At 44.2% G+C, this 19428-nt stretch overlaps 1 long non-coding RNA gene across 1 annotated transcript in view; it reads left to right on the top strand.

The window, feature by feature from the left end:
- LOC132429163 (uncharacterized) overlaps positions 1-19428 on the top strand; it is an 88042-nt gene that overhangs the window by 21697 nt on the left and 46917 nt on the right. Inside the window, exon 2 of the long non-coding RNA XR_009520297.1 lies at positions 19321-19359. This is a non-coding gene — a long non-coding RNA (uncharacterized lncRNA). The remainder of the gene's footprint in view (positions 1-19320; positions 19360-19428) is intronic.

The following is a 19428-nucleotide window of genomic DNA, read 5'->3' as shown; positions in this document are numbered from 1 at the left end:
AGATCTCACAGCTAATAGGGGGCAAGGTACTCGTCTCCTGATGTAGGTCCAGGGTGCCTTCTACCACAATAGCTGAGGCTCCTTCCAGGTCCAACTTTTGGTGATGCTACATGTATGTGTTCATACCTGCAGCTGCTTAGAACAGTGCCGGGTACATGCTAAGTACTGGATCAATATTAGCTATTATTATTATTATTACTATAAGGAGGGAAAATGTAAAATATACAAACTCTAAGATGTAAGGGCTATGAATAAAACCAGATCAGGGTGCAAAAGCATCTGCCGGTTTCCTAAAATGGTAACAGAGCCCAGGGCTGAAGCTGGCCCCACAGCTGCAGCCTCAGGCTCCAGGGCCCCCGGCAACACGGGCTCCTCGGCCTTCGGTCCCCGGACATCGCTCCTCAGGAATGTGCATGAAAGGCCCCTCTCTGAGGGCTCTGTCCAGTCTAGATTGATGATGTAAAGCAGCCGACCTTTTAGCATCGCCTTTGTATGGCGTCAGCGGCGCCCCGCCAGTCTAACTGGCTCAGGCTTGGCTGACTCATCAACCGCTGAGTCCCTTTCTCTGACCTGGCATCCAGGTTTGGGCTTCTCTCATAACCTCAGGCCTCCCTCTTCTCCTCTGAAGACTTCGGAATCCTTGGACAACTCTAACACTGCCATCCACACACAGCAGAATTTCGTACATGCGGAAAATGTTCTTCCCACAGTCTTTATTCTTCAGTGGCTTTGTGGGTTGGTTCTGCCTTCCCCAGGAGATCCAGGGTTGATGCAGGTATTGTGAATGGAGTTCGTTGTTTTTGTTTTTAAATCTGTGAATTAAACGGCTAATAGAAGCCCATGTAATTTGTGTGACAAGTGACAGCCTGTGTGAAAATAACTTACCCATATCCTGTTACACATTTGCATCCATTATGCTGGGTAAAAGCCGTATGTCACTGGTAGACCATTAAGTCGTAGTCACCAGTGTTTTCCTAGGTGAAAGGGTAATTATTTTTGCTGTTTGTTCGTAATATATTAATAGTCAGTGAAGAACGTTAGGGTAAAGGATTATTTCAAACAAAGTGACAGATCAAATGTGTGGAAGGCATAGTGATCCAGAGGTTGATAAGAAAAGCTCTTAGTGCAGAGATAAGCTTTAGTTCGGGATCTGCACGTGCTACCACTGATTGGCATTTCAGATAAAATAGGTGCGTACAGAAGACTGAATAGAAACTATGGAGAATAGCTTCGCTTTGGATGGAATCAGCTGTGCTCTAGAGAAAAAGCACAATTTCCTATAATGTTACATGCATACTACCGGAAGTACACAGGGCGATTTTTAAGGGACACATAAATATTTTTTGTCTTAATAGTTATGTATTCATCTTAAATGTGCTAGGAAGACATAAAAGCATACCAAACCTGTGATTTCTTGGATTATTTACTATTTATTTTGCTTAGGCTGAGGTTAAACTGGATATTTATGTTTGGAAAAGTGAGTTAAAGTAAATACGTAAATAAATAATAGTGAAGGTGGTATTCAAATATGACAAAAATTGAGGTAAGGATATGCGAAGCACTGATGTTTAAGGAACGTTGGACTAAAGACTGGTGGCCTTGGAAACTTGGGATTTGCCTTTGTTCACTGGGGATGATCCTGTGTCTTGAAATAATATGTCTTATATGATGAGTCCGGCTGGAGCTCTTACAGCTTTCCACCTTTGCTTTAAATTTTCAGCATTGTAGTATTATTCTGTAACTTGTGAAGCAAAAAACAAACAAGTAAAAAACCCAAAAACTTGTGAATGTGATTCAAAGCAGGTACTGGGGGAAATTTACTGGATTTTTATCCTGAGTGTGGGATGAAAAGATTAAGGTCTTGAATGTGTGATTGGCTTAAAGGTGAGCTGACGTCTTGTCTGAACGCTGCCAACAGCTTCCTACTTGAGCTCTGGGATGACCTCAACCTGACCTCAGCTTCTACATCTGTAAACTGGGCAGGGGTTGAGATGATCTCCAAGTTAACTTCCAGCCCTGCCTTTTTGGTTCAGTCAGAATTCTGGGAGACAAGAAGAGTGATGCCACCCTTAGTGGTGTGATGTTCTGGGAAGTTTAATGTATTTCTTAGTAACCCTTCTAAGAGGGTTACTAACACCGTAAACCCAACTGATCTCTTAAAATGGACTAATGACTTCTTTAAAGGGAACACCACTCATTTGGAATGTAAATTCAGATGTGCTCATTAAAGCAAAACCAGGTCCCATTTCTTCTCCATCACACCCAGGATCTTCGTGGTTATTGGTGTCCCTCACCCAGCTCAGAGAGAGGGTCAAAGATGATTTCCCAAGTGATAAAGCTGATTCTTTTAAACAGAGAGGGACTTAGAGGAATAAGAAAGACAGTTCAATCAGAGAAGTTAGCTTGAACCAAGACCTGGAGATAAAAAAAGAACATGGCTCATTTAAGGGAGATGCAAGTATTCACCAATACAGCAAATGATGGTTGCATCGTGCCCCTGTGCGCCAGGCACTGTGGCTTAGAGCGGGAGTCAGGATACAGACAATGGTTTGGTCAGGCTGCAGTACGGGTGGTGGGGAGGGACGAGATGCGTGAGGGGCTGGCTCGTGAAGGATCCTCGCAAAGGGGCCTCAGAGGCCTTGCTGAGGGTTGGGACTTCCAGCAGGCCCCTGTCCCATGAGGAGGCAGTGGTCGAGAAAGCTTTGTGATCAGAAGAACCGTGGGGAAGATGGAGGCTTTGGGATGTGTTTGCCCTTGCTTAAAGGATGGGTGTCTAGCTCTCCTCCAACAGCTCAGTGCCTGTGAGGGCCTTTCCTGTGAGGGAACCTTTCTGGCTCCGGTGATTGGAAGGCCCCTTTGAGCCTCAAATGATAAACACCCTTGTCCCCCTGGCTGGGGGCAGCAGGGAAGAGTAATGCCTGTTTCCGTTGTGGCCTCAGATGCTGATTCACAAATCACTTAAAAAACACTTTTTTTTTTTTTTTGGTGAAAGCTGACTCTTTTCTTTGAGCTTCTCTGCTTGGAGATATTTCTGTGGATTAAAAAACATGGGCGTGTTTCCTCTTGCAAAATTCTTCACCTTGTAGCGAATTTGCCCAGACCATGTAAGGTATTGCTCCAGTGACAAGCGGCTTGTTCCTTCTGATGATTTTAGACACAAGCAGCCGGTTCCTTCCCATCAAGCAGATCTGGATAAGCCCTTGCCAATGTGATGAAAGTGCAACATTGGAGCGCATGAGAGAACTGCTGAGCCAGGCGGCCAGAAGTGTGCAGGGCTTTTCAGAAAGAGTAGCTACGTTATGGAGAGAGGGTAAGAGAACCTGGCAACACAGCCCCATGCCATGATTCACACAGCTATTTAAAACTGCAGTGAAAAGGAGCGTCCCTCCGACCTGAAGCCCAAAATCATAAAAAAAGAGTTCTGCCACTGTTATCCATCATTAGAAGAGTTAAGAAAGAGGATGACTACTCGTCTGGTAACTTGATGGACGCCTAAGTTCAAAGTCAAGCTCTGCTGCTTCCTTGCAGTGGGGCTTTGTGCAAGTGGCCGAATGTTTCTCTGTTTCCTTTCCCCTCTGAAGAGGGAATGGTAATATACCTTCCTTATAGGATTTTAGGGAGGAGTAAATTGAAAGAACTTGGCAAAGGTCTTGGTAAGTGTTCAATGAATAGTAGCTCTTGTTATTATCTGGTGGATTTTTTTTTTTTTTTTTGATAGCTGTCACCCTTCTCCTAACCCTACACAGTGTAGTAACAATAACAATTTACATGTGTAGACTACAGAGTTTAGCAAAGTTCTTTTTTTTTTTTTTTTTTACAAATGTGAACAAAACTGAAACTGGGAGGTAAGACATCTTAACTGTCCCTTCCATTTTATTTTATTTTATTTTATTTTATTTTTTTTTTTTTGTCTCTTCCATTTTACAGAGGAGTAAACGGGAATCAGAGCTCTTAACTAATGTGACTGAGTTCCCAGGGCGGATAGAGGAGAATTGCCACCTAGACTTCAGTTATTTGATGGGAACCTTGTGCTTCCATTGCACCAGTGTCACTCTCACACCAATGATGTCTTTTAGTGACATTTCCATATAAACTCCACCCACTTCCTGTAAGTGAACTGTCCTCATTCCTATGAATCAAAACACCACCAGTTGGGGCTTCCCTGGTGGCGCAGTGGTTGAGAGTCCGCCTGCCGATGTGGGGGACCCTGGTTCGTGCCCCGGTCTGGGAAGATCCCACATGCTGCTCTGCGGCAGGGCCCATGAGCCATGGCCACTGAGCCTGTGCGTCCAGAGTCTGTGCTCCACAATGGGAGAGGCCAGAACAGTGACAGGCCTGCGTACCGCAAAAAAAAAAAAAAAAAAAAAAAAACTACCACAAAAAAAAAAAAAACCACCACCAGCCACCTGTGTCCTGATGCGAGCAGCCACTGGGACACATCTGGTTTCCTAGTTTCAGGGCCAGTTAGGCAGGCAGAGGAGTTGCTGGGGACACAGCCAGGGGGAAACTGGCAGGGCTTGTTACTGATCATGCCTGGGACAGACCTCAAAAATCACAAACCCAATATTCCATTCCATCTGAGTTCAGGGCAAATCTCCTTGAGGTTGCCAGGCGGCCTTGGAAAGGTGACAGGTGAATACAAGCCTGGAGAGTGAGGGTGGCCACGTGTTTACAGGGGCAGCAGCAGCTGCAGTGGTGCCCCCTCAACGCCAACGCCACCTGCATAATTCACAAGGCGTGGGAGGTTGGGGCCTGGGAGGGTTAATAAGTCATCTCTCTCAGACTTCCATTCAAGCCCTTATCCTCCAGTATCACTTTTTGTTGGTTGGTTATGGTTTATGGAACTGGGTAACCTGTTCTTTGTAGATTTTGGTCGTGCAACCTGTAGATTCCTTCTTGTTAGAATGGGCCTAACATTCTATAGTTTGAGGTATAGCTTAAATGCCATTTCTTTGTGTCCACAGGGATTAAGGTTACTGCAACTGCAGACCCAGTGTAAGCTGTTTTTGCAGAATGTCCTAGGATGTAGCAGAGCGAGGCCTGGAACTCTGACCACCTGGTTCTGATCTGGGTCGGCTCCCTGGCTGAGCACGACACTTCATCTCTGTGGCTGACGTTGCGTCTTGTCTACCACGAGATTGCTGAAGGAGTATCCAAGGCTCTTCAGCTTTTCAATTCTATGATATTTAAGCAGTGGTTTAGGAACAGTTTAGAAGAATTGATTGTGATACCTGGGTAAAACTGAGAATTGGTGAGTTGTGGAGACATGAATATTTTTATTCTTCTAAAAGTTAGTTTTGCAGCTTTACCAGGGATCACAAAAACATATCATTGAGCAGTTTCTATATACTCTTTTTGTATGAAAGCTAAAGCTTTTCTTTAAATTACAAATGTGATTATTCTTCTTTCCTTTAAAAAATATTTTAAGAGGGGCTGTCATTCATTTCAGAAGTTCCTATGCCTGGTTTATGGTCAGAAGCATGGAAGAAACATCTAAAGGGTAGAGGATTCCTGGCTGTCTCCCAGACCTGTGGAATCAGAATATCTGGGTTGTGGAGCCCAACAGTCTACATTTCCAAACAAGCAGAGAGTCCAGCAAACCCTCTGGGCGATTCTGAGGGACAGCCAGCTTTGGGAAATCACTGCTGACTTAGCCTGAGTTGTGTGATTTTGGTGGAGTCAGTGTCTGATTCCTGGCTCTGCCTTTCTCTTTCCAGTAGTTTCCTAGAGCCTAAGGCGAGCCATGGGGAGTAATGTTGATTCATTAATTGTAAAATGCTTGGACGCGTGTAGGAGAAGCAACCCAGGCTTGTGCCAAGGACCAGGGATGACTTTTCCAGTCTGTGCAGGTTGATCCTTCGGCTGCATATCATACCCTGTCTTTGGTGCCCTGCAGTCTCTTTGCCGTGCTCTTCCTCCCCAGGGACTTCCGATCTCCCACAATGTGCTCCCGACCCAAAGTCGCTCCCTCCTCATACAAGTCAGCAGTCCCACCCTACTCACCCTACTCAGATATGACACAAATAAGTACAGTCATCTCCACAGTCAGTCTGAGGACATTTTCATCACCCCACAGAGAAACCTGTACCCTTATGCTGCCATTCCCCCATCTCCCCATTCCCCAGCACAAGGCAACCGCTGATCTACTTTTTGTGCCTATAGATCTGCCTATTCTAGACATCTCGTATAAATGGAAATCATGTAACACATGTAATCATGTGTCTTTTGGTGACTGCTTCTTTCACTTAGCATAATGTTGCCAAGGTTTACACATGTAGTAGCGCGTAACAGTACTTCATTGTTTTTTATGGTCAAATAACATTCCATGATATAGATATCCCACATCTTATTTATGTTTGTCCATTGATGGACATTTGGGTTGTTTCTACTCTTCGGCTCTTCTGAATGATGTCCGCTCGTGTACACGTTTTGTGTGGCTCTATGTTTTCATTTCTCTTAAATATATACCTAGATGGGGAGTTGTGGGTGATATGGTACCTTAAGTCAAACTTTTTGAGGAACTGCCAGGCTGCTCTGCACCATTTTACATTCCCAGTAGCAGTGCAGAAAGGTTCCAGTTTCTCCATGTCCTTGTCAACACTCATTATTTTTCGTTAAAAAAAAAAAAAAAAGATAGTCATCCTAATAAGTGTGGAGTGATATCTCATTGTGATTTGCTTTTTGCCATTTTTAAGGTAATTCCTACCAAATATAATTTATTTAATCCTTCCAGGAAAGGCCTTTTCAAAATCAAAATTAACTTTTAATTTTTCACTGTAAAAAGACTAGAAAATACAGGTAAACAAAAATGTAGAAACCCCAAATCACCCACAATCCTGCTACCTGGAGAAAACCAGTTTCTTACTGTGGAGCATCTCTTTAGAATCCTTTACTATGTAATATTTGCTTTTAAAAGGAGAACTCTGTAGACTCAGTGAAACCAATTGGTGGGATTGTGAGGGAGCTATTTTTGAGCAACAAGAATCCTGACCCTTCTCCTTCCCACCTAAGACAAGACCAGGGTTGGGCCTCCTGGCTTTACCCCTGCATAGGTTCTGACCTGGGTAGTGGGTGGAAGGAATGCTCGTCTCTCTGACCCCCAACAGTCCACTGAAAAATGTTGTTAACTTTCAGTCATGTTGGGGCTTCCCTGGTGGCGCAGTGGTTGGGAGTCCGCCTGCCGATGCAGGGGACGCGGGTTTGTGCCCCGGTCCGGGAAGATCCCACATGCCGTGGAGCGGCTGGGCCCGTGAGCCATGGCCGCTGAGCCTGCGCGTCCGGAGCCTGTGCTCCGCAACGGGAGAGGCCACAACAGTGAGAGAGGCCCGCGTACCGCAAAAAAAAAAAAACCACCAAAAAAAAAACCTTTCAGTCATGTAGCTGTTAGCTGTCAGTGAATGAAGATCCTTGTTGCCACTTAGACTTTAAAGATGGCGTTGGGGTGAGGGTTGAGGGTGGCTAGGTTCTCTCACACTCTGAACCTAAGAAACTTTTTTGACATGATGCTACAAGAGGCATACATTAAAAAAAAAAAAAAATTGATCACACTAGACTCATTGGATGAAGAAAAGGATACTGCTTGTTGCAACACCATCTTTGGTAACCAGTCCCACATTTTTGCATTGATTTTGAACAGGCAGTCTTTTTCTAATATAGCTAACTGTTTAAAAGTTGAACGGTAACTTCTTTGTTTTCGTAACAACTCAAACTTTCAAAAGTTCGTTGTAAACCTGTGATTTGCATCTTCGAATGTTTTCTTCCTTATCAACGGTGGCATTCTAACTGGCAGCCAGATTCTGAGGCTAGCACAAGATTATTTTAGCTCCGATAATAAAAACTAAGTATTATGGAGCACTTTCTATATGCCCCGCTTTCACACGGATTACTTCACTCAGGCCTCACAACCACCTTACGAGGTATGATTTATCACTATCCCAGGATTATGGATGAGGAAACTGAGGTTCCACAACGTGGTCTGGCTGTGGAGTCTGGAGTGCTAGCATTCTCGAAAATGGTACTCGTCTGAAACTTGTAACTAAACACAACAGTACGGTTGAAGAAGAAAGAATTTGCTAATCTGGACTGCCTGTGCCAGTGCCCCACTCTGTGTGGATGTCACCCTCTGGGCTACCTCAGGTGTGGCCTCCCTCTGTCCTCCTGTCCTTATTATGTGGGAAAGAGGTTTAGAATGAAGTGAGGTCAGCCTCTCCTGCAGGGGACATCACTACAACAATAGCCTTTGTCCAGTTAAGCACTTGTCCTGTGAACGCACTTGAGGAGCGAGATCCGGAAAGCCAGGGTGGTTTCAGCTTTTTCTTGACCTTCCTCCCCGCCATCCCAAGGTCACGAAAGGATGAAGAGCTGGGAAGGAGCAGGCACAGCAATGGAAGGCTTATGCGAGTGGGGTGGTGATGCTGGGGGGGAGCCCTTGGGAAGGCACTGCGGGAGGGCTGAGAGGATTGTGAGTGGTCCAGGGCAAGAGGCAGGGACATATTTACTGCCAGTCCACTGTGAGCCAGGCTCCGTGCTGGGCTGTTTATGGAGAGTCTCTCAAAACAAATGCTGTTGTCATAAACAGGTAGTAAAATCATGTTTTATTCGGACCACCTCTCAGTGAAGTCGGTGTTATTAGCTGCCTTAAATCCTTTTGGAACAAGGCTGGGTGTGAACAGCTAAGGCTGTCATCCCTGTTTGATGGACGAGTTTGCAGGCTCAGACAGATGAGATAACTTGTTTAGTGTAACACAATCCCCAAATGACAGAGGCAGGGCTGCAGTTCTGCCTTGATTCCAGAGGCGGTGAGAGTACATATTTAGTTTATTTTTTGGAGCTTAGGATTCTGGGTCCCGTGCTACCTTGTTGGGCCTTAGCATGGGGTCAGACTGAGCAGCCTTCTGGCCTGGTAGGAAGGGGGCCGGGATTCCAGCCAGGGTCCCTGGCCCCAGGGGCATGTGGAGGCTGCGATTGCTGACCTCATGTCCCATCTTCTGCCAAAAATTAACTGGAGTGAATTAAGAGTTTTAAGCAGTGTTTCTGAAGCTTTTATCAAGACTTTAGTGCAGGGACTTGGGTTTAGGGTCAGACCTAGGTTGGAATTCAGGTCTTGGGCTGCTTATATAAATTCTGTCAGCCTTCATTTGTGAGGAGGGGATAATACTGCCCATTTGGTAGGTTTGCTGGGAAGATAATGCTTGGTACATGGTAATGCTCAAGAAATGTTAGCTATTACTCTTATCACCACCCATGAAGGACCTTCATGTCACCCTTCTACCATCCACCCCCACTGAGACCCATTCGATTTAACCGTTTTATGGAAGGTTATTCATTGATGCTGCCCTTGTGTGGAGTTTGCTGGTGGATGGGGGCCTTCCCTGTCTCACTGGGAGACTCATTTGCTGCACTGGGTCTCCCAAGGCTGTGAGTAGCTTCCCCATTGACACCCATCTGGGGCCAGAGCTGCTCTATCAATTCTTTATTAAGACCAGTTATTTTTTATTTATGATGCTTGCGGGTTCATTAAAAATGGCACTCCCTGTAGGGGATACCGCAAGGCTTTTAGCCAGTTTTTATCAGGTTGTTAGAGTAGATATGAATATTTTAATAGAGAGAAAGAGCAGAGCCTTCAACAAACTTAATTTGTTCTGGAATCTAAGTGACAGGTTTAACAGGGGTGCCAAGAAATTCAGTATAATCAGCCCAGCCAGTGGAATAAGGAACACAACTGAATGGACAGGGGCCACATTTCCAGAGGGGCCACAGGGAGCTTTTCCACCCCTGAGTAGCTGTAAATCACTGTATCCCTGGATCCTTTGAGTCCAGGTAAGAGCAAGAGTAGCCACAGGCAGCTTCTAGGCTGAGTTAAGTTCCCAGGAAGCCAGGGGGAGTGTGTTTGCAGATGCTTTTTAACGTTTATAGAATCCTTTCCCCAAGATGCAGATCTTATTAAATTATGTACAAAATAATGGATAAGCCAGGTCACTGCTGCTCATCAAAAGCCTATATGGGGCCTCAGAGTCGATCACAATCCTAGATACAGTGGCTGGTTTCTTGACGTAGTTTAAAAAATATCCACTTGGGGGAGCTTTATGATTGACTTTTAAAATCTGTATCAGCTTTTATCTGCTCTGTGAGATCCGTGTGACTGCCCGCCCCCTACACACACCCACGACAGTGACAAGCTACTGAAGCAAGCAACGGTTGCAGAAGTACAATGATGAATCAGTGGGAATGGTTTTACGTTATGGGCAATTCCCCTCTGGATTTTGAAGTTATTCTTGATTTTTAAAAAGCTTCCCCTTCAAACTCAAATAGTTTAAAGGATAGCAGTACTTTCTGCGGTTTCTTGATGAGTGTTTTGCACGTGTATGCACACATCGATGCACACTTAAACAAATGCATGTCCCCGTTCATGTTAAATAGCCAAAGCAGCAGAAAAATTTCCTTCGAAGTTTCCTGAACATGGTCACTTACAAGGAAGATAAAATCATAAAACCAAATGTTTGAGCAGGGAATGCTGTTTTCCACTGTGTTCACCGTCACTCTGTCTCTCTCTCAGAGAGGTGGGGCATGGAGAGGTCTAATGAAGGACAATCCCTTGCTTCCCCGGGCAGAAGTCCAGGTTCCAGATGGTCTTTGGGGTCTACCCAGATTTGGACAGTTTTGAAATAATGGAAAGCTAGTTAGGGTTCCTAATTAGGACATTTGCTAGAGAATGTTGTCACAATATGGATGTACCATTAACCCACTTTACTGTGGAATAAAATGAAACCAATTATAAACCCACGTATACAAGTGTGACTCTACGTGTCCACCTGTCCCCACAGAGGGAGCTGGATTGTTTCTTAGAGGGGGCCGGAATGGCTGGGTTATTGTCTGAATCTCAGTCTTATTCTGTTCTCTTCTCCTTCGTCCTCTTCTTTTGAGTTGTCAGGGCATTATGAACTCTCTTCTCATTTACTTAGTGTCCAATTATTGTATTAATAAGGCTTTGCTATTTTGACAAAGCCTCTTTCTTATTTTTCCTGCTCTCTTTCCAAAAGAGGAAAGGAAGAGTTCCGGAGGGTCACTTTTCAGCCTTTTGTCCCTTTGGTGAGGGGTGTCCCTGTCCCTGAGCAGCTTTGCCTCTCTCTGCATTTGCTTCCCTCAGTGCCATTCCCTCCCCTGCCAGCGGGGCTCCTCTCACCTTGCCCCACCTCTCTCTTACCTGACAGCTTGGCCTGTCAACAGACGAGCATTACACTCCATTGTCATTGTCCTAGGAGGACAAGTCTTAGGTACCTGCTCCAGTGAGGACCAGTCTCCCCTCCCCCAGTCACTTGTTCACCATCTTCACTGGCCACATCGATATGACTTCCACTGCTCAGTGCAGGAGAAATCTCGCCTTCCTCAGGAACCCTGTTGCTCCTGCCGGGAAGACTTTTCTTCAGGAGAAATAAAAAATGCTCCTCACTCCTATTTTCATAGTATTTTCTGGCCTTTTTGCTCTAATGGAGTGGTTTTTAACCATGGACTTTTTTTTCTTAGGACACAAATCATAGTCAGAAGCCCCGCCCAGTCCATGCCTGACTTCCAAGGGCCCTGTAGCAGGTGGTCTCTTAAGATGCCTCCCACAGTCCCTGCAGACCCCTCTGCAAGAGGACTTTGCTGCTTCTCCAGAGCATCAAGGGGTGGAATCTGCTTCTCTTGCCCTTGTGTCTGGTGGCCTTTTGACTTGCTTTGACCAACAGAATGTGTGGAAGTGACACTGCAAGCCCAGCCCCAGCTTCTAGATGCCTTGCAGCGCCCACTCCTCCTCTTGGGTCCTTGCCCTGAGACTGCCAAGACCCCTGGGTGAAGAAGCTGCTCTAGTCACCAGAGGATGGGAGGGGACACGGAGGAGACGTGGAGACGTGAGGCGCCCCCCAGCCAGCACCCGGCCCTGAGTGCCGGGAGGCATCTTGGACCCTCCAGCTCAGGTGCCCGCCAGCTGATTGCAGTAAGCTGTGCAAGCCCTCCAGTAAAGCAGAGGAATCACCCAGCAAAGTGCACAGCCAAGAGAGCTGGTCGGTCCTTGTTATTTTCAGCTACTAAATTCTGGAGTGGTTTGTTATGTAGACATAGAACGGAAAGAGATGCCCTTCAGGGAGACCTTATGTTGAGTCTGGTGTGTGTGTGTGTGTGTGTGTGCACACGCAAGCCAGCTTATTTTAACTTGTGAAACTGGTTTCTGCGTGATGCCAGTGTAAACAGGAGAGAGAGGCTTCCAGCTGCCCCGTGTTGCCGCTCCCTCCTGCCCACTCCCCGCCCCCTTCTCTCTGTGCACCGTACACGTCATGGCTGTGCTTGCTGTGTACGTTTATGCACCGTGAACATTTTATAGATGCTCTGTGGAAAGTGTTACATAGAATTGGATTTATGTTTGTTCAGTCTTACATCGCTCACATCAGCCAAGAGACACCTGCGTCTAAGGGCACAGAAAGCCCCATTTGCTCTGATGACGGCAGGGGGAGGATCTGGGCCCTCAACAGCCCACCTAACCCTACTCTCTTGAACTTGAGGTGCTCCAGTGAACCCCAGAACTGTGCATTGGAAGGCAGCTGCTTTAACACACTCCAGTGCCTGCTGGAAAACTTACAGTCACCAAGATCCTGAACTCACTAGGTGTGCCGCTAGGTACATAGGTTACTTTCCTACTGAAAGTGGATGACTTTTTTAAATCCTAAGGAGACAGCTCCTAGGGCTGCTGTTGCACGTTAACCTATTCTTGAACACCAGACTTAGTGTCCATTCTCCTAGTACCACCTGGATAATATAATGGTTACCATGTTCTCACTCCTCACCACGTGCTGCATTCTGTGCTGAGCACTTCGCATACATTGTCTCATTAGTCTTCCTGAAGGCCCTGTGAGGCAGGTATGATCGGACTTATTTTACAGATAAAGAAATGAGGACTCAGAGAGGTAACGGCATTTATCCATCAGGGCTGGGGCGTCGCACAACTCCAGGGGGCGCCATTCACCTTGTCGTCTATGTAGATGGTGCCCTTTGGTGTTGTGCAGTTCACATGGTGACCCTGTCCAAGGCAGCGATCTAAGGGTTGGCAGAGCTGGGATTTCAGTTCCGAAGCCTGAGCACTTCATTTTATACAACTTTATTAAAACTTTTCACTTCACTAAGCTACTTTATTTCTTCTGTCTCTGTATATTTATATATTTGAATGTCAGTCTATCCAGCCACCTATTCATCTGTCTGTCCATCCATCCATCTATCCATGCCTCCGTCTGCCCATCCCCTCACGCAGTCACCCATTTAGTGGAATCAGTGAAGGTATGGAGTATCTGTTAAAGGTCTGAATATTCAGTTTCTTGAAATATACCTAGAAACGCTAATTTTATAGTACCTTTTCTTATTTATAAGTTCACGTGGCATAAAATGTTTAATTATTGAGTATCTGAAACAATTAGAAAAACAAGTAACTGTCTAGAAACCCATGTACCCACAATTCAGATTTCATATTGTGCTATATTTACTTCAAATTTCCTTTGCCTCTCTTTTTTAAAGAAAGAAAATAGAACAATGAAAGTCAAAACCTACCCCCTCTCTTTCACCTCTTTCTCTAGCCTAAAGATGGCACGTCATATCCATGTCACATTCCCATGCGTGGTTTTTTTACATTTACTACATCTGTACGTATTCTTAAATAATCTTTAGTGTTGTTTTGAGTTTTACAGTTTGCATTTACTATCAGTATGCTTTTGTACCTTGCTTTTTGTCCTTCAACACTATATTTTTGAGATTTATTCATTTTGACATATACGCATCTAACTGATGGGCAGTTAAGTTGCTTTTACTTCTTTTGCTATTACAACCGATGCTGTAGGGAACATCTTGGAACGTGTCTCCTTGTTCACACGTGCACGAGCTTCAGGAGGGTGGAAACCCAGGAGTGGAATTGCACATCTTCAATTTTCCTTTTTAAAATACTCTCCAAAGTGGTTGTGCCTATTTACCCACACCAGCCCTATACAAGAGTTTCTATTTTCCCATATCCTCAGCAACACGTGGCATTACCTAGCGGCTATCAAATGGTACCTCTAGTTCCCTGAGAATCATTGCATAGTTATGTAGGTCATTCAGGTTTCTTCTGCTGTGAAATGCTTATTTATAATTAATACCCTTTGCCTATTTTTCTACTAGATAGTCTCTGATTTTCTTATTGATTCATAGGAGGGTTGTTGTTTCTTCTTTTCTGAACATCTTTTCTGGAAACAGACCCTTTGTTAGTTAATTGCATTGCAAGTACCTTCTCCTAGTACTTGCTTTTCTTTTAATTTGGTTCTGCTTGTTTCTATAGGTCTTTGCCACTTTTATCCTTGAACATTTTAAAAGAGATAAGTCATTTAATTATAGTACCCTTTCACAATATAATGGAGGTGTACACAGGTAAGTTTTCCCTACCTTTCTGCAGGAGAAATTTTTAGAAAACCATTTATTGAGCTCTTACTATTATAAGAGCAATGCATTATCCTAAGCACTTTACAGGTATTGAGCAATCCTTTTAATAACACAAGGAGATGGGCACATATCCCCATTTTAAAGATGAGCAAACTGAGGCCCAGAGAGATTAAGTTATTGCCCCAAATTATGCAGTGATTAAGAGATAGACCTGGGATTAGAATCCAGGGAGTTAGTTCCAGGGCTTGTGTTCTAACACTAAAAGGAACTGCTTCTCAGTGCCAAGTTCCTGCTCTCCAGAGCCCACTGGAAGAGAGACACACGTAAACAGGCTCCATTTTTCAGTGAGACAAACTTGGGGCAGCACGTGTTACTATAGGAGAGGAGAGGACTTCCTGGAAAGAATGACCTTTGAGCTGAGTGAATGAGAATGAGATATTTGTGCTGGAAGTTGATGAAAGCAATGGTGAATGTGTGTGTGTGTGTGTGTGTGTGTGTGTGTGTGTGTACACTCCCTATGGAGGGTGGGGAAGGACATTCCAGGCAGGGGGAACAGCATGTGTAGAGCCCTGGAGAGAGCAGAGCATATTCTGGGCATTGTGAGCAACCCAGTGTCTTTGGAAGGTGGAATTTAGGGATGTGTGATTAGAAAAGAGGCCAGGCACAGTGCCTGGTATTTGGCTGCCATTATTATTTAATATATGAATGAATAAAAGGTTTCATTGTTACAAGTGCAATCACGAGGCAATCTCTTAATAACTGGAATGCCCAAAGCATTGTCCTTAATAATTAGGAGGACTGTTCTCCAAACCTCTTTGGTTTCAAACTTCGCTCCTGTATATATGAGGAAATGTGTGAGTCTTAACTTCCCTGTATCAATAAACACAGTTTAGCGAGCGCAGTGCAGTCTTTTGCAGCTGAGGCTCCTTCAGGTCTCCTAGGTAAGCATTCAAATATCACAGGTCATTACCAATTACTGGTCTTTACCTGTTACTAGGTCATTACCTATAGGTCATTATTGGAGCTGTCGATGCGGCTGGTTGAGAAATTCGAGTTAAATCAATGTATTCCCTTGAAGACACATGTGGTGTAATGTGGGTTATTTATGCTTGGGATTGGTTTGTTTTCAGGTATGAATTGATTTTTTTTCATTGATTCAACTCATTAGTTAGCACCAGGAACAGACAGGACTTTTAGCTCCTGTGCCGACTCAGCAGTCACTAGAGTGTGGTTTTGTCAGGCAGAGGTAGAGGAGAGGAGAAACACAAGTCTGGCAAATGAAGTCGTTAGCAACGCCTTACTTCGTACCGCGGTGGGTTTTTGGCCTTGCCTGGTTGGGATATTGTAGTCGTGAGGCTAGGAACAAGGTCACCACGTGAATCTGCTTTAATCTGTGTCCAGGGCTAACTCCACAAATGTTGTTCTTCCCCAGGGAGCATGTGGGTGATTCATAGCTAGATCCTCAAAGCGATTCAAAGCGCGTACTCTAACATACTGTAATGACAGTGGGTCCGTAGCTTCCTCTTTGCCTGTAAAATATTTATTGGGGCATTTATTGGCATAGCCAGGGGTCTGGTGCAGGGAGTTTCCTGAGCCCCAGGGAATCAATGTGCCTGATGTCTCTTTCCACTGGACGACCTCCAGTCCTTGTGGCCACTGCAGGGGGCGGTTAAGGGGAGAAGGGAGGGACTAGGGATCCCCTTCTGGCTTCGGGGAGAGTTTCCTTTATTCCAAGCTAGGGGTCACTTTAGTCTTGGGGATGGGGTTGAGGGTATTCAGGGAGGCAACAACAAATCCCATCTTGCTGCTCAGTCAGTGGGAAGTTGCTGGTGGTGAGGGAGATGTGTTTTTGCCATCTTGAATTCAGATTCATTTTTTTCCACAGGATCCATGTTATAGATGATACTTAAAATTTTCAGGGTAGCCCAAAATAGAAAAAAATTCTGTTTGCCTAAAATGTAACTGAAGAAGAAATGTGTTTTGGTTATGTTATGGTTCTATAAAAGGCAATATTTTTCAAACGTTTTGCCCCCTGCAATGGAATCTTTCCTTCAGACGAATGTACAAGGAAGTGCAGTATATATAACAGATAAATGCAGAACTACTGTGATTGATGCAGGATTCAGCCTCACTGTTGCTAAGTCTTGGTCCCTGAAATTCACTTTCTTTTTGGGTTGACATAACTAGTTAATCACTGCTGCCATCACCCATTCTCTCTTGAGGGGGCGCTGTCCACCTTTACTGCTGTATTGCAAAGGGAAGGGGTGGATACACAACTCTGGTCAGGTCCCTAAGACCAGAAGGGATAACAAGTTATTCCCAGAAGGGAATAAATGTAGCAACAGGGGGGGGAAAAAAAATGGAAAACTAGTGGTTCTGAAAACTATTCTGTGGATCAGTGTGGGCTGGTTGCATAAGAATCACCTGGGAAATATAAAACAGATGAATTAAAACAAAAGAAAACAAAACAATCTGGGAGCATTCCTCAGAATTCCAATTCAGTTGCCCTTGAGCAGGTCCTGGAATCTGTATATTAAAAAGCTGCTCAGGGCTTCCCTGGTGGCGCAGTGGTTGAGAGTCCGCCTGCTGATGCAGGGAACACGGGTTCGTGCCCCGGTCCGGGAAGATCCCACATGCCGCGGAGAAGCTGGGCCCGTGAGCCATGGCCGCTGAGCCTGCGCGTCCGGAGCCTGTGCTCCGCAATGGGAGAGGCCACAACAGTGAGAGGCCCGCATACCGCAAAAAAAAAAAAAGAAAAAGCAGAGGCTCTATATCCTGAAGAAGGAAAGAGACTAGGGAGGGAGGGAATAAGAAGGAGCCAAGACCTGGAGAGAAAGACAGAGGAGAGATTTCAAGGGATTAAGTGTTTTTGGTGAGTGGGGTTTGGGGTCCTAGATGAGTGAAGAGCATACTGGTTAATAATGATGATAATAATAGCTAACATTGTCGTGCTGAGGTCTTTACGGAGCTCATCTCATATGATCTTCACAATAACCTAAGACAAGAGACGTGATTGGTATCACTAGTAAACAGAAGAGGAACCCAAGGCATTGGGAAGTTAAGTTACTTGCCTTAGGTCATATAAGTAGTAAGTGTTGGATACAAATTGGAGCTACTCAGGCAGGCTACTGCAGGACTTGTACTCTTGTGTGTTTTGTGTTTTGTTGTTATGGCTGTTATTGTGACTGAAGTATTTTAAAGCAAGTTCCAGTCCTTATGTCTTTTCACCCCTACATACTTCGTTATGTATTTCTAGAAAATATTTTCTACATATTTTCTTATGCAACTATAGTACCATTATGATACCTAACAAAATTAGCAGTAATTCCTTGATATTACATATAATCCAGTCATATTCAGATTTCCCTCATTATTTCAAAAATGTCTTTCTTTAATCTTGATTCATACACACCAGGATACAAATAATGATCTATACATTGCAATGGTTGTTACATCTCAACATTATTTTAATCTACAACAGACTCACTTTTTTAAAAATGCCATTAACTTGTTGAAAAACCTGGTCAACTGCCCGGTAAAAGTACCCAATTTGAATTTGTCTGTTTGCTTCTCCATGATATCATTTAACTTGCAGAATCTGTAGTCCCTACACTGTATGTTGCCTCCTTTGGACATGTTGTTCTGGATCATCCAAAGCAAATGTTTGTTATCTCTTTGAAAGATAACGGGAAAGGTTTGATTTATTTCTCAGTACCTTTGCTTTGGATTTGTTTTTAATAGTTTTTTTTTTTTTTTAGATGTTGGGGGTAGGAGTTTATTAATTAATTAATTTATTTTTGCTGTGTTGGGTCTTCGTTTCTGTGTGAGGGCTTTCTCTAGTTGTGGCAAGTGGGGGCCACTCTTCATTGCGGTGCGCGGGCCTCTCACTATCGTGGCCTCTCTTGTTGCAGAGCACAGGCTCCAGACGCGCAGGCTCAGTAGTTGTGGCTCACGGGCCTAGTTGCTCCGCGGCATATGGGATCCTCCCACACCAGGGCTCGAACCCGTGTCCCCTGCATTAGCAGGCAGATTCTCAACCACTGCGCCACCAGGGAAGCCCTGGATTTGTTTTTAAATATCAGCCTTGTGTTTCCCCTAGGGATGAACCATCATTTATTTAACTATTTTTCACTGCTGTTTTATATTTGGTTTACAGTTTTCTCCCCTTTTGAAAATATGCTTCAGTGAACATCTTCACAAATATAATACTTTTTATCATTTCTTTAAAATAAGCACCCAGATGTGGAGTTAAACGTTATGATCATTTTAGTGGATCTTTAAATATATGAAAACTACTTTCCACAGGAATGCTTTTTTTTTTACTTTAAAAAATTAAAACTTAAGGTTTCTCAGATTCAGTTGGAGGATCCCATGGGTTCTTTGGGTAACCACAGACTCAGGGGGTGGGTGTATAATTGAAGATTGGCCCCTACAATATTTCCTGATATCTTTCAAAGAGATGACAAAGGAGGTTGCATTGTATGACCCAGAACAACACGTCCAAGAGAGGCAACACACAGTGTAGAGATGAAATGAAGATAATTGAAGTGATGTCCAGATATACTGACTTAGTATGTTACAGTATTATGATTTGGGCTCATTTCAGTACACCTGTTTTAAAGGGGATTTTGTTTTCTTACGTTCTAATGGATTCTAGCTTGGTTGTTCTAATGAATTCTACAGAGAGCCAATTTAGATATCATTTCAAAAAGATTCTTAGTCAGCTGAAGTGTCATAAAGCAATGTAAAAACAAGAAATGAAAATCTCACCACTTTCCCAGTACTTGCTGTTACATTCCAGGTTGTTGTTTTTGTCTTGCTTTGCTTTTTTCATTAGATGATGTTTTACAGGTATCTTTTGTTCAGAATACTTTTTTTTGTCTTTAGGAATGAAGAATATTCTACAATGGAGATTTCATAGAAAGGGTAAGTAATTCGAATATTAGTCTCACTGATTCCCTCACACCCTCATGCCTGCCTTCTTATCTAAGTCTG

This window comes from Delphinus delphis, chromosome 8 (assembly GCF_949987515.2).
Source record: "Delphinus delphis chromosome 8, mDelDel1.2, whole genome shotgun sequence".
Taxonomy (NCBI): Eukaryota; Metazoa; Chordata; class Mammalia; order Artiodactyla; family Delphinidae; genus Delphinus; species Delphinus delphis.
Note: the sequence above shows the minus strand (reverse complement) of the source record. Positions and strands in the feature narration are given on the sequence as shown.